The following is a 13176-nucleotide window of genomic DNA, read 5'->3' as shown; positions in this document are numbered from 1 at the left end:
GGCTCAAACAGCAGTGACCGCCTGGGAGTTGTGAGCCCGCCCGCCTCTCCCTGACTGAAAGAGGGTTACCCTGTCTCTCAAGGACGCCAGTGCTCCCCCCACCGATTTATTTTTCCAAGTCTTAGGGATTCTCTTCTACCCTCTTGGATCTCAGAGTAGCAGGCAAGCAAGTCACACATCACAAATCCATTCCAATAACATCTTCTCTAACCCTCTGCATTCCTTTCTCTACATTCAAGAACTCTGACATAATATACTCTGTGGCCACCCATGGGCCACCATGGTTTAAAACAACCATGTAAACATATAGAATCACTCCCACCTGAACCAGAAAACCGACTGTAGAATTTCTGGTAAGTGATCTACTGGTGAATTGGGCCCCAAGCTTCCCCTGCCAAGAGTCCTTAGAGTGTAGGCATTTGGCACAGCAGTTAAGATGCTACTTGGGATGCCCAAATGCCGTATAGGAGTGCCCGAGTTCAAGTCCTAGGTCCACTTCCGATTCCAGCCTGTATCCCACAACAAAGTGCCTGGGTTTAAGTCCCAGTTCTGCTTCCAAATCCAGCTTCCTGCTAATGTGCCCCCTAGGAGGCAGCAGGTGATGGCCTAAGTACTTGGGTTCCTGCCACCTATGTGGGAGACCCTGCTGGAGTTCCAGTCTCCTGGCAGGAAAATGAAGAAATTATGGCTAGAAATTTCATAGATTTTATGAAGAACATTAATCCATGTTTCCAAGGAGCTCAATGAATTCCAAGCAGGATGAATTCAAGGTGATATACACCCACACATTATAATCAAAAAATTGAAAGCCAATGATAGAAAAAAAACCTTAAAGGCAACAAGAGAAAGATATCACATCCAAGTGGCCACAATAAGATTAACATTTGAGTTATTATCAGAAAAAAGAATGGAGGGGCTGGTGTTATGGCACAGCGGGTTAAACTGCTGCCTTTGATGCTGGCATCACAAATGAACACCAGCCAATTCAAGTCCCCACTTCCAATCCAGTCCCCTGCTAAGGCACCTAGGAAAGCAACAGAATCAGGTCCAAATGCTTGGGTCCTTGCCACCTGTGTGGGAGACCCGAATGAATTCCAGGCTCCTGGCTTCCACCTGACCCAGCCTCAGAAATTGCTGCCATTTAGGGGGTAAAGCAATGGATGGAAGAGCTCGCTCTCTCTCTCTCTCTCTCTTCCTCTCTCTCTCTGTAAATCTTTCTTTTTTTAAAGAATCATTTATTTATGGGAAAATCAGAGTTACAGAAAGAGAGAGGAGACAGGGGTCTTCCTTCTGCTGGTTCACTCCCCAGATGGTTGCAATGGCCAGGGCTGGGCCAGGCTGAAGCAAGGAGCCTGATGCTTCATCTGGGTCTCCCACATAGGTGCAGGGGCCTAAGAACTTGAGCCATCTTCCACTGGTTTCCCAGGCTATTAGCAGGGAGCTGAATCAGAAATGGAGCACCTGGGACATGAACCAGGATCTGTATGAAATGCCAGCATCACAGGCAATGACTTTAATCACTAAGCCACAATGCTGGCCCCTATAACTCTGCCTTTCAAATAAATGGAAGGAAGGGGACAGAGGGAGTGGGACAACTTTACTCAAAGTGCTGAAAGAAATAACTGTCAATCCAGCAATGCTATTTTTCAGAAATGAAAATGATGAAAGAAGGGACATTACTAGCAACTTTACAGATTTAAATTGATTAAGAGAATACAATGAACAATTATACACCAATGAACTGGATCATCTAGATGAAATTCTTAGAAATACATAATCTACCAGAACTGAATACTGAAAAATAGGAAAACCGAATAGACTTGTAACTACTTAGGAGTTTGAGTCGGTAACCAAAAAAACCTCCCAACATAGAAAACCTCAGGATCAGATGCCTTCACTGGTGAATTCTATGAAACATTTTAAAAGGAATTAACATCAATCCTTGTCCAAATTTGATAATTGAAGAGGAAGGAACATCTCCTAACTAATTCTATGAAACTAGTACTACTCTATTACTAAAGCCAGACAGAGACACTAAAAGAAAATTACAGATGCATAGCCCTTATGAATTGTGATGCAAATATCCTCAGTAAAATGCAAACAACCCATCAGTAGCACATTGCAATGAACAGTTGGGATTAATTTCCAAAATACAAGGCTGATTCAACATTTGAAAATCAAATTCAATCAACATGACATGCCACATTAGTATCATGAAGAATAAAAATCACATGATTATCTCAATTGAAGCAAGAAAGTATTTGACGAAATTCAACACCTTTCTGGGCTGGTGCCGTGGCTCACTTGGTTAATCCTCCGCCTGTGGTGCCAGCATCTCATATGGGCACCAGGTTCTAGTCCCGGTTGCTCCTCTTCCAGTCCGGCTCTCTGCTGTGGTCTGGGAGGGCAGTGGGAAGAAGCATCTGGCTTTGGACTGGCACAGCGCTGGCCGTAGCGGCCATTTGGGGAGTGAACCAACGGAAGGAAGACATGTCTCTCTCTCACTGTCTATAACTCTACCTATCAAATAAATTTAAAAAAAAATTTTTTAATTCAACACCTTCCCATCACACACACACACACACACACACACACACTCAATAAACTAGGACTTCAAGGAAAACATCCTCAACCTAATAAAGATCATATATGAAAAGCCCACATCTAACATACTCAGCAGTGAAAAGCTCAAAGCTTTTCCCATGATGTCACGAAAGACAAGGATGTTTGCTTTCGCTGCTTTTATTCAACATAGTATTGGAAGTTCTGGCCAGAATAACTCAAAAAGAAAAAGAAATAAAAATAACCAAATTGGAAAGGAAAAAGTAAAATTTGTTCACACACAGATGTGATCTTATATGTACAAGAATCTGAAGATTCTACACACAAAAAAAAACCCTGTTAATACCAATAAATGAATTACTAAAAATTGAAAGATACAAAAATGGTCTGCAAAAATAAGGTGCATTTCTTTACACTCACAATGAATAGTCAAAAAGGAAATTTTTAAAAACTCCACCTATAATAGCATCAAAAATTAAAATACTTTGGAATAAATTTAACCAAGGATGTGAAATACTTACACGCAGAAAACTATACAACATTGTCTAAAGAAATTAAAGACTTAAGTAAGTAGAAACACATCCTTTGTTCACAAATTGGAAGAGTTAATAGTGTTAAAACAACAATATTATCCAAAACAAGCTACAGATTCAATGCAATCCCTAGCAAAATCCCAGTGCCTTTTTTTTTTCTGAAACCTATTCTAAAATTTTGATTTGCATCTCCCTGATGATTAGTGATGTTTAACATTTGTTCAGATACCTGTTAGTTATTTGTGTATCTTCTTTTTGAGAAATTCTATTCAGGTCTTTTGCCCATTTTTAAACAGGGTTATTTGTTTTCTTGATATTGAGTTGTTTGAGTTCCTTAAATATTTTAGATATTAACTTCTTAACAGATGTAGTTTTCAAATATTTTCTCCTGTTTTTTAGGTTGCTTCTTCATGCTATGGATTGCTTTCCTTGCTGCACAGCTTTTTAGTTTGATATAAGGCCATTCACTTGTTTTTGCTTTTCATTGCCCAGACCAATGTCATGAACTTTTTTCTCTTTTTTTCTACTAGTTTCAGCTCCAGATCTTACACTTACCTCTTGAATCATTTTGAGTTAATTTTTGTATATGGTGAGAGATCAGGAGCTAATCTCATTCTTAGCCTGTGGATACACAGTTGTCTCAACACCATGCAGTGAAAAGACTTCCTTTCCCCATTAGCACTTTCATTGAAAATGTGTTGACTAGATATGTGTGAGTTTACTTCCAGGTTCTCTATTCTGTTCCGTGGTCTATGCATCTGATTTTATACCAGTGCAATGCTGTTTTTTGTTACTATAACTTTATTCAATGTTTTGAAGTCAGGAAGTGTGGCATCTCTAGGTTTTTGTCGCTGTTGTTTGTTTGGGTTTTTGTCTGTTGCTCAAGATGGTTTTGGCTATTTGGGGTCTTTGTGCTTCCATACAAATTTTAGTTTTTTTTTTTCTAGTTATGTGAATACTATCATTGGCATTTTGAAAGGGATTGCATTGAATCTGTAGATTGCTTTACATAGTATGAACATTTTAACAATATTGATTTTTCCAACCATGAACATAGAATATCTTCATTGTATCTTTTTCAATTTCTTTCATCAGTGTTTTATAGTTTTTGGTGTGGAGATCTTTTATCTTCTTAGCTCAGTTTGTTCCAATTTTATTTTTTTCCTAACTATAGTGAATGGGATTGTCTTCTTGATTTCTTTTTCAGGTAGCTCAATATTGGTATATAGAAAATCTGCTGATTTTTGTATGTTGATTTTTATATCCTGCAACTTTACTGAATTTGTTTGTAAGATCTAACAGGTTTTTGGTGGAGTTCTTTGAATTTTCTATCCATCATATCATCATCTGTATCAGCTTCTTCGTTTCTAATCTGAAGCCTTATGTTTTTTGTTTTTGTTTTTTTCTTGCCTAATTCCTCTGGCAAGGACTCCCACAACTATGTTGAATACAAGTGGTACAGGTAGGCATCCTTGTCTTGTTCCAAATCTTGAAGAAAAAGCTTTCACCTTTTCCCTTTTCAGTATGATGTTAGCTTTGGGTTGGTCATACATGGCCTTTAGTGGGTTGATGTACATTCTTTCTATGCCAAATTTCTCTCTCTCCTCCCTCTCTCTCTCCTCTATGTCTCTCTACCTTTCAAATAGTCAAATTTTTAAACATTTATTTTCATTTTATTTAAAAGGCAAAATTTTTAAACAATTATTTATTTTATTTAAAAGCTAGAGAGGGGGCCAGCACTGTGGCTCACTTGGTTAATCCTCCGCCTGCGGCGCCAGCACCCCATATGGGCGCCAGGTTCTAGTCCCAGTTGCTCCTCTTCCAGTGCAGCTCTCTGCTGTTGCCCAAGTGCTTGGGCCCCTGCACCCGCATGGGAGACCAGGAGAAAGCACCTGACTCCAGATCGGTGTAACTCCAGCCGAAGAGGAAGCACCTGGCTCCTGGCTCCAGATCAGCGTAGCTCGGGCCGTAGCAGCCATTTGGGGGAGTGAACCAACAGAAAGAAGACCTTTCTCTCTCTCTCTCTCTCTCTCTCTCTCTCTCTCTCTCTCTCTCTCCCTCTCTCACTGTCTAACTCTATCTGTCAAATAAAAAAAAAGAGAGAGAGACAGAGAGACAGAGAAACAGAGGTCTTTGCTAATTCACTCCCCCAAATGCCCACAACAGTGGGGTTAGGGTTGGGCTAAAGCTAGGAGCCTAGAACTCTATCCAGGTCTCCTATGTGGGTGGCAAGGACTGAAATACTTGACCCATCACCTGCTACATTTACAAGAAGAAAGGTGGACTTAGAAATGGAGCCAGTGCTTACCACAGTTCCCCGGGGATGCAGGTGTCTTCACAGCTGAACCAAATGCCCTCCCCTACCGCCACTTCCAAGCCTTTCTCACCGCACTTCTGGCTCACAGGGTTACAGCCATACCAGCCTCCTTGATAGGCTCCACGAGCTCCCACTTCCACGCCTTTGCACTGGCTCTTCCCTCTAGACCCAGAAATGCACACAGCCTTCTTCCTTACCTCCTGAGTCAGTATCAGAGGCAGCAAAATTCCATAAAAGGCTAAATAGCAAAGATTTTAGGCTATGGGAACCAAGAGACAAAACTGAGAATACTACATAGGATAGAAAACAATTTTCCAAAAACTTAACGATGAAGTTCCAAATTTAACAAAAACTATATGGAGCTGCTACGGTGGTGCATGGGTTAGGACACCACCTGCAATGCCGGCATCCCATATCAGAGTCCTGGTTCAAGTCCCCACTGCTCTGCTTCTGATCCAGCTCCCTGCTAATGCACTTGGGAAGACAGGAGAAGATGGTCCGTGTACTTGGCCCCTGCCACCCAATAAGGGAGACCAGGATGGATCTCCTGGCTCCTGTCTTCAGCCTGGCCCACCCCTGGCTTTCACAGCCATTTAGGAAGTGAACCAGCAGATGGAAGATCTCGATCTCAAGCTTGCTCTTTCTCTCTTCCTCTGTTGCTCTGCCGTTCAAATAAATAATTAAAAAAAAAATAAGAAGAACTGGTACTTTTTCATTTTTTGTTTGTTTTTGGAAATACAGCTCTACAAAGGAGAAGAATGGAATGTGTTTAGGGATAACATCAAAGTTAGTGTTCCCTATCATGAAATTGATTGCAAATGTTCTTCTGCAAAACCCTGCTCAGCTCCCAGGCCGAGCAGCAGCAGGCGGGATTTGGACAACCCCCGAATATTACCTCCTTACTGAGACCTTCCCAGGACACTCTCAAAAACTGTGTCTTCCCACCGTCCCTCTGTCCACTCCCCTTACCTCCTCCAGTTTTCTCTGAAGCACTTCTCACAACCTGACGAACTATGTACTTTATTCATGTTGATGTTAACTGACTCCCTCTTCTATGAATTCCTCCCCTCCCTGTAAACATGATGTGGGTAGGGGTTGGGTCTCTCTTCCCAGCACACACAAGATGTCTGGCACACAGTAGGCACTCAGTAAACATCTGCTGAATGAATGAAGGAGTGGGTGAGCGAGTAAATGAAAGAACAGACTAGTAGTGAATGCAGAACCGGTGATACCCGTAAGTGCTTGGAGCGCCACCTGGCACACATCGAATGCTCAGTGTCTGACTTCCAGGAGGGTCCCGGCCATCTGGAAGGTGCAGGCAGCGGAGTGCACAAACTTCCTGCAGCCAGCTGTGCCGCCCGCCCGCCCTCCGGCCTCTACGCTCCCTGTCCCCCTGCTCCTTGCTTGGCTTCTGGTCCCATCTCCCCCACCGAACCTGCCCCCTCCTGGCTCTCAGCCTTTGTCCCTCAGTCACAGAAGGGGCTCCTGGGTTAGTTCCCAGAGTCCATCACCCCTGCAGAGCCTCAAAAAGAGCCGCTCCCCGCCCCCAGCACCCAGTGTGCCTTGGACCTGCCTGCCTGGGTCCACTCTCCTCCGCTCCGTGCCCCCACTCCACCTGGCTCTTGCTCTAGTGTCCAAGCCACTGCCTAAGGACTCTGCCTTGTCTCTGCCTGGGCGCCCCTCCCTGGAGGGCCGTCCCTCACACCTTGCCCTGCCTGTAGGTGCCCACGGCCCCCCCCCCCGCCCCGTGCTGGCCCTGCACTGAGCACGTCATTCGCTGACAGCTCCCCAAGCCCTGCCACGTCTTCTCAACATGCCTTTGCCCTCAGGAAGACTCGTGCCCTCCAGAAATGTTCCTAGCGCCCCCTACTCTCACCACACTGCTCGCCGGTTTAATCCCCACAACAGCCCCAGGCTCCAGTGGAGGGAGGGAGACATCAGAGGGCAGTTTGCCAGCATCGCACCCGGCAGGAGTTAAGTGGGCCTTCAGCACAGAACCCGGGCCGCGCTGAGGAGCAGGGAGCTGGCAGGGACTCCCCCTAGGGCACACACAGCAGACAAGTAAATGGACAGATTTTTTTGGTTGATCCAGACGCTGGGCCAGGACGGGAAACCAGAGCCCTCGCTCGTCCCTGCCCACGGTCGCTTCCAGGCCATGCGTCAGGGGCTCACACGGGAGCCGGCTCCCGGCCCTGGCCCACGGCCAGCCGTCATCCCCGTGAGGTCAGCCACGGCCGGCGATTTCGGGGAAATACCAGCTCCTTATTAAAAACAGGCGGCGGTCAGGCCCCCGCTGCTTTCCCAGTAGAAACCGGGGTGTTTGTTCCAAGAGGAACAAGAGTGGGCAGGGCCTGGCCAGGGCCCTGGGGCGCGAGGCGGGAGCTGCAGCACCTGGCGAGGGGGCGTCCGCGGGATGGCGGGGCAGCGCAGGGAGCCGCCGCCACCACCCCCCGGCCCCCGGCGGCGCGGAGCACACCGAGGCTGGGCCGTCCCGGGTGGGCGCGTAGCCCGTAGCCTCACACCGCACAGACCCCGGGCGGAGGGCGGGGACTTGGGACCCTCCCCTTCCGGGGAGGGCGGCCCCCGCCCCGGCGCTCCCAGCCCCGCCTCGGGGAGACCTGGCGAGCCCCCCCTGCAGGGGGCGCGAGAGGCCGCTGCCCGCGCCTGCGGGGCCGCCGGGCATCTGGAGCGAGTTAGGCCGGGCGGCCGGCCGGGCGGCGGCGTGAGCTCATGCCGGCCCGCCCCGCTGCGGTTTCCACGCGGCTGCGGAGGTAACGACACAGAAGCGCCGCCGACGGCCGCCGCGCGCGAGATGTGGGTGTGAGCCGCCGCGGCCCGAGCGTGCGTCACGGGCGCGGGGCCCGGAGGGCTGAGCCTGGGGCGCTCCAGGGGTCCCCATGTCGGGGCTGCAGCGGGCGGGCGTGCCCCCACGAGGAAGCACTGTGCGTGTGTTAATTTGCACATCTCCCAGCACAGGCTGCCCATGCCAGCCCAGGGGTACGCAGTGCCCAGGGCCCGCCCCTACTCCCACCCACAAAGGCGCCACCGGACCCTCCAACCCACCCAATCCGCCCAGAGGCATCGCCCCTACGCATTCGCCAGCTTCAAGAAGGAGGAAGAAACCCGTTCCCAGCAGGGCCAAGGCTAGCAGTGACACACATGGGACGCAGACGGCCACGCGGAGACACACCCTCAAGGGAGGCTGTCCTGTGCCAGCGCTCCAAGGGGCAGAGCCAAGGGCAGGCTGCAGGGCGTCGCCTAGGCTTGGTAGGGCTCCTAGCGAGGTGTCCTCCACCCTGGCAGGGCAGAAAACAGGAGAAGGAAATAGGTCATTGACTTCTGCACCATTGGAGCCCCAGATCAGTGCCACGGGCCCTAGGGGAGCTGCCCAGGGTGTGAGGGACCTCAGGGGCAGAAGCCAGTGTGGGGACGTGGGCAGTGTAGCATCACCAGACCCAGTGTGGGAAGCCAGGCTGGACTGGTGTCTGCCAGCGTCCAGAGCACCCCCGCTCCCCCAGCCATCTGCCAGTAGTCCTCACCTCGGGCCTTCACCTCGGCCACCTACACTCACAGCTCTGGACAGATGCCGCCTGGGAGCCCCCAGAAGGCAGGGCTGCCCTCCAGTCCCCAGCACCACCCCTCTCCCTCGCAGCGGCTTGCAGGCTGGGGCACAGGAGATTTTTACGCTTCCTCACCTGCCCCTGAGCTCCAAGCACATGGTTGCTGGGGGTTATGGGGCTGAGCTCTGGTCCTCCATGTCCCCACCCACGCGACACAGAGGACCAGGATGCCATAGGCGTGTGAACTGTCGGGGACGTACACCCAAAGTGACCACACAGCTTCTCAGCTCCCCAGACACGGGGACAGGCTGGGTGAGGGAACTTTCTTAACTGGACCGGCTATGGTTTGCATAACCAGAACTTCCCAATTACTTAGCAAAACATGTTTGCTTTTTAATTAACATGTGCTTGGAAAACAATGGTTTTAATTAAAGTGGGTGGAGGAGAAAAGGGACATGGGGGGGGGGGCGGGTGGATGTTTCAAGGAGCTCCACGTTCTGGACCAGACTTTGCAAAAATAAAGCGTGCGCCTTGCCCCAAGCTGGCAGAGGCTGCAGTGAGAACCCTGGGGGAGCTCGGGAAATGGCCCTCCTGGCCTCTTCCTCTCTCTGTCTCCCTCGCTGAGAGTTTACCCTGCATGACCACTCAACCACGCACTTGCTTACAAGGGGTCCACAGGCAGAAAAGGGAGAGGAGAGAGCATGAGGGAGACCCGAGACTGGAGGCCCAGTTGGAGGAACGTTAAACTTACTAGGGAGGCCGAGAGGTGTCCCACTACACCACGGACATCAGATCACCCCAGAAGTACAGACTCCAAGGGCAGAGCTGGACCTGGGAGCCTATGATGGCCTGTCCTCAAGGAGACTGGGGCAAGGGCACTGAGCTAGAGCCAGGGACAGAATGGTAGAAGGGAGGGTGAGGAGCCGGTGTTGTGGCGTAGCAGGTACAGCTACAGCTACAGCCTGCAGTGCTGGCATCCCATATAGGTGTTGGTTCAAGTCCTGGCTGCTCCGCTTCCCATCCAGCTCTCTGCTATGGCCTGGGAAAGCAGTAGAAGATGACCCAAGTCCTTGGGCTCCTGCACCTACGTGGGAGACCCAGAAGAAGCTTTTGGCTCCTGGTTTCGGATCGGCTCAACTCCGGCCATTGTGGCCATCTGGGGAGTGAACCAGTGGATGGAAGACTTCTCTCTCTCTGCCTCTGCATCTCTGTAACTGCCTTTCAAATAAATAATAAAAAATCTTTTTTAAAAATTCCAATTGAGTTAAAATGACAATATTAGGTATCACTTTAAAAAGAAAAGAAAAAAAAAGAAGCGAGAGTGACACACATACATGCCACACTCCACGTGGGCTGGAGCAGAGCGTTTGTGAAGAACTGGCCAGAGGAAGAGGTATTTGCTTCCTCTGGCCCTCAGAGGCTGAAGGGCCCGGCTGCAGGTACGCTCTGTCCAGCAGGGGTCAGTGTTGGGCCCCTCATCCTGCCTGAAAGAGGCATCTCGATGGTGCTCAATAAACGGCTGTGGCAGGGCAAGAAAGAGGAGCTGGCCCCTCTAGCCCCTTTCTGGCCCTTTGGGGTCAGTGTCAGCACCTGAGCTCAAGCCTTTGGGGACCGGACAGCCCCAGGGGTGGAGTCAGAGGGCCCAGAGACCCCAGTTCCCTGCGGCCCCACCCGGGACGCTGTTTCTCATTAGGAGCCTCCTGCTTGCCCCAGCCCACGCCCCCACATGAAACGTGCCTCCCGGTCCTTAATGCATTGCGCCCAGCTGGGTGGGAGGCCCAGCGGGCGGGGTTATTTTTTCCCCTGAGCTCAGACATTCCTCGCTTTATTATTCTCCACATTTCAAAGCAGCTGTCGCCTCCCACACCGCCCCCAACCCACCCCAGCCCTCAGCTCTGAGTCCCACAGGGGCCTCTCCAGGGCTCAGAACACGACTCGGCAACGCCTCCAGTCCAGTACCAGAGGGAAACTGAGACTCAGATAAGGAGGGGGCGGAGCTCTGGGGCCACCCTCGGAGACTCCGTGGACGGTCAGCATCTGAGCAGAGCATCCCCTGTGCGCCCAGGCACCCTGCCATAGCACTGCCCCGCTGGCTTTCAAACACCCACTCGGGCCCACTTTGCACACAGGGAACCACGTGGCCCCTCAGGAACGCAGGGCCAGCCCTGGCCTCCCCTCCTGGAGCAGGTGCTAGAACAAGTCAGGGTCCTTTCCCTGCCCGGCGCCCCAGCAAACAACTCCAGTGAGTCAGTGACTTAACAGAGGGCAAGTCCCATCTAGAAACCAGGCTGGAGTGAGTCTCATGGACCACCAGGGGGCCAGCAGGGGAGGAAGAGTCCGGTGGACTGTCAGAGGGAGTCCTGAGGGGCCCTGGAGAGATTTCCACCCTGCCTCAGAGCTGCTGCCGCACAGGCTGAGATCCCTGAGGCTAGGGATATTCAAGCAAGCAGCAGCTTAGCTTCGTCATGGTGCAGGGGGTTAAGCTGCTCCCTGAAACACTGGCATCCCATATCAGCTCGCAGATTTGAGTCCCGGCTACTCCACTTCTGATCCAGTTTCCTGCTAATGCAGGTGGGAAAGCAGTGGAAGACAGCCCAAGCGCTTGGGCTCCTACCACCCATGTGGCAGGTTCCTGGCTTCTGAGAGCTTGGCCAAGGTATTTTCCTCAGTGTCGTGTCCTGACTGGGTCTGCTTGGGACGCTGCTCAGAGAGGTAGAGGTAGAGGCAGCCAGCAGGGGCCTAGGGCCTCCAGCAAGGGATTGACTTTGACCCTTGGGGAAGTGGAGGCAGGAGCCTGGGGGGCAGATACTGGAGACCAAGTGGAGGTCAGTCTCGGGCCCTACAGCTGGGTGTGTCCACCAGGTGTAGGGCTCAGCAGCAGCACCCTCAGGTACCAGGAGGTAGGGGCTGCTCTGAGAGGTGGCTCTGGAAGGTCCCTAGAGTGCACAGCAAGCCCACGACTCCAGCTCTACCTTCCAGAACTACCCCCAGGGAGCTCCTTCCCATGAGACAGGCATCTTCTGGTGGGGAGGGTGGACTAAACAGGGCCCAGCACCTGGGAAGGAGCAGCCACAGCTGGCCCAGAGCAGTACTTCCCCAGGAAGAGAGCTGTGGCAACCACCGTGTCACCCTTCTGGGGGCTCCCAGCCCAGGACCAGGCAGAAGGAAACTGCACTTCCCCCTGTTCCCCCAGCTCTGAGCTCTGTCCCTTTCCTGGGCTAGAAACCACTGAACCCTGGCCTTCTTGTCACAGCAGCCACCAAGCCAACCCTCTGTGCCACCTGCTTCCCCACCACCAGCTACACATCCCAGGGCTGGGAACAGGAATGGCGCCTGGCAGCATGGGGGCACTCAGAATCTCAGAACCCCAGATATGACAACCTAGGGGTTGAGCTGTCTTCCTCCCGTGTCCTGCCCCTCTCAGCCCCAACGTTGCTGGTGCCTCTTTGTCCCAGGGGCTCATCTGCACTGCTCCTGGAGAGTCCTACCCCTTCCCGCTCCATCCCAACTAACAGGGTCGGGTCTGTGGAGCACAGTCAGCACTTGATAATTACAGAATGGATGGGTGGGTGGGTGGGTGGATGGGTAGGGGGTGAGCCTTGGATCCAGAAAAGTCCAGCCCTGTTCGAGGGTCTCTATCCAGGGTTTTGGGGTAATGTTGATCAGAACAAACTGAAATTTCCTCAAAACTTATAAACTGACTTGTAAGGTCTTATTTTGCCAAGATCTGGAAATCAACAAATACCAGCTACTATCAACATTGTTTTATGAACGAAAAGATACCCTCAAAGTAAAAATAAGTAGGCAGGTCTCAAAATACACAAAGTGAACTTCATGGAAAACACATCACATGGAACTTACTTTTCTGTCATCAGAACTTTGCTGGGTATTGATGGGTCAGACTTTGAGTCCTGGGGATACCCAGATGCGTCCAGTGTCCACCAGGGCAGGAATCCCTTCTGCAGCCTTCCCGGCTGGCTCTGGCCCCCTTCTGCTTGCATACCTCTCGGGACAGGGTGCTCACTACCTCTCCCAGCTAGCCCAGGAGCTGGGGATGTCAATCTAGAGCATCTTTAAAGGGTTCCCACACCTACCATGGGAAGGAGAGAAAGAGACCAGGAGTGGGGTCAGATGGCAGAGGAGCTGAGGTGGGTTGGGGGCGGCAGGGTGAAAATTTCCAGACCCAGGACAAAGGAGAGTGAGG

The sequence above is a fragment of the Oryctolagus cuniculus genome, chromosome 10 (genome assembly GCF_051225735.1).
Source record: "Oryctolagus cuniculus isolate XC-2025 breed Fujian yellow rabbit chromosome 10, ASM5122573v1, whole genome shotgun sequence".
NCBI classification, from domain to species: Eukaryota; Metazoa; Chordata; class Mammalia; order Lagomorpha; family Leporidae; genus Oryctolagus; species Oryctolagus cuniculus.
Note: the sequence above shows the minus strand (reverse complement) of the source record.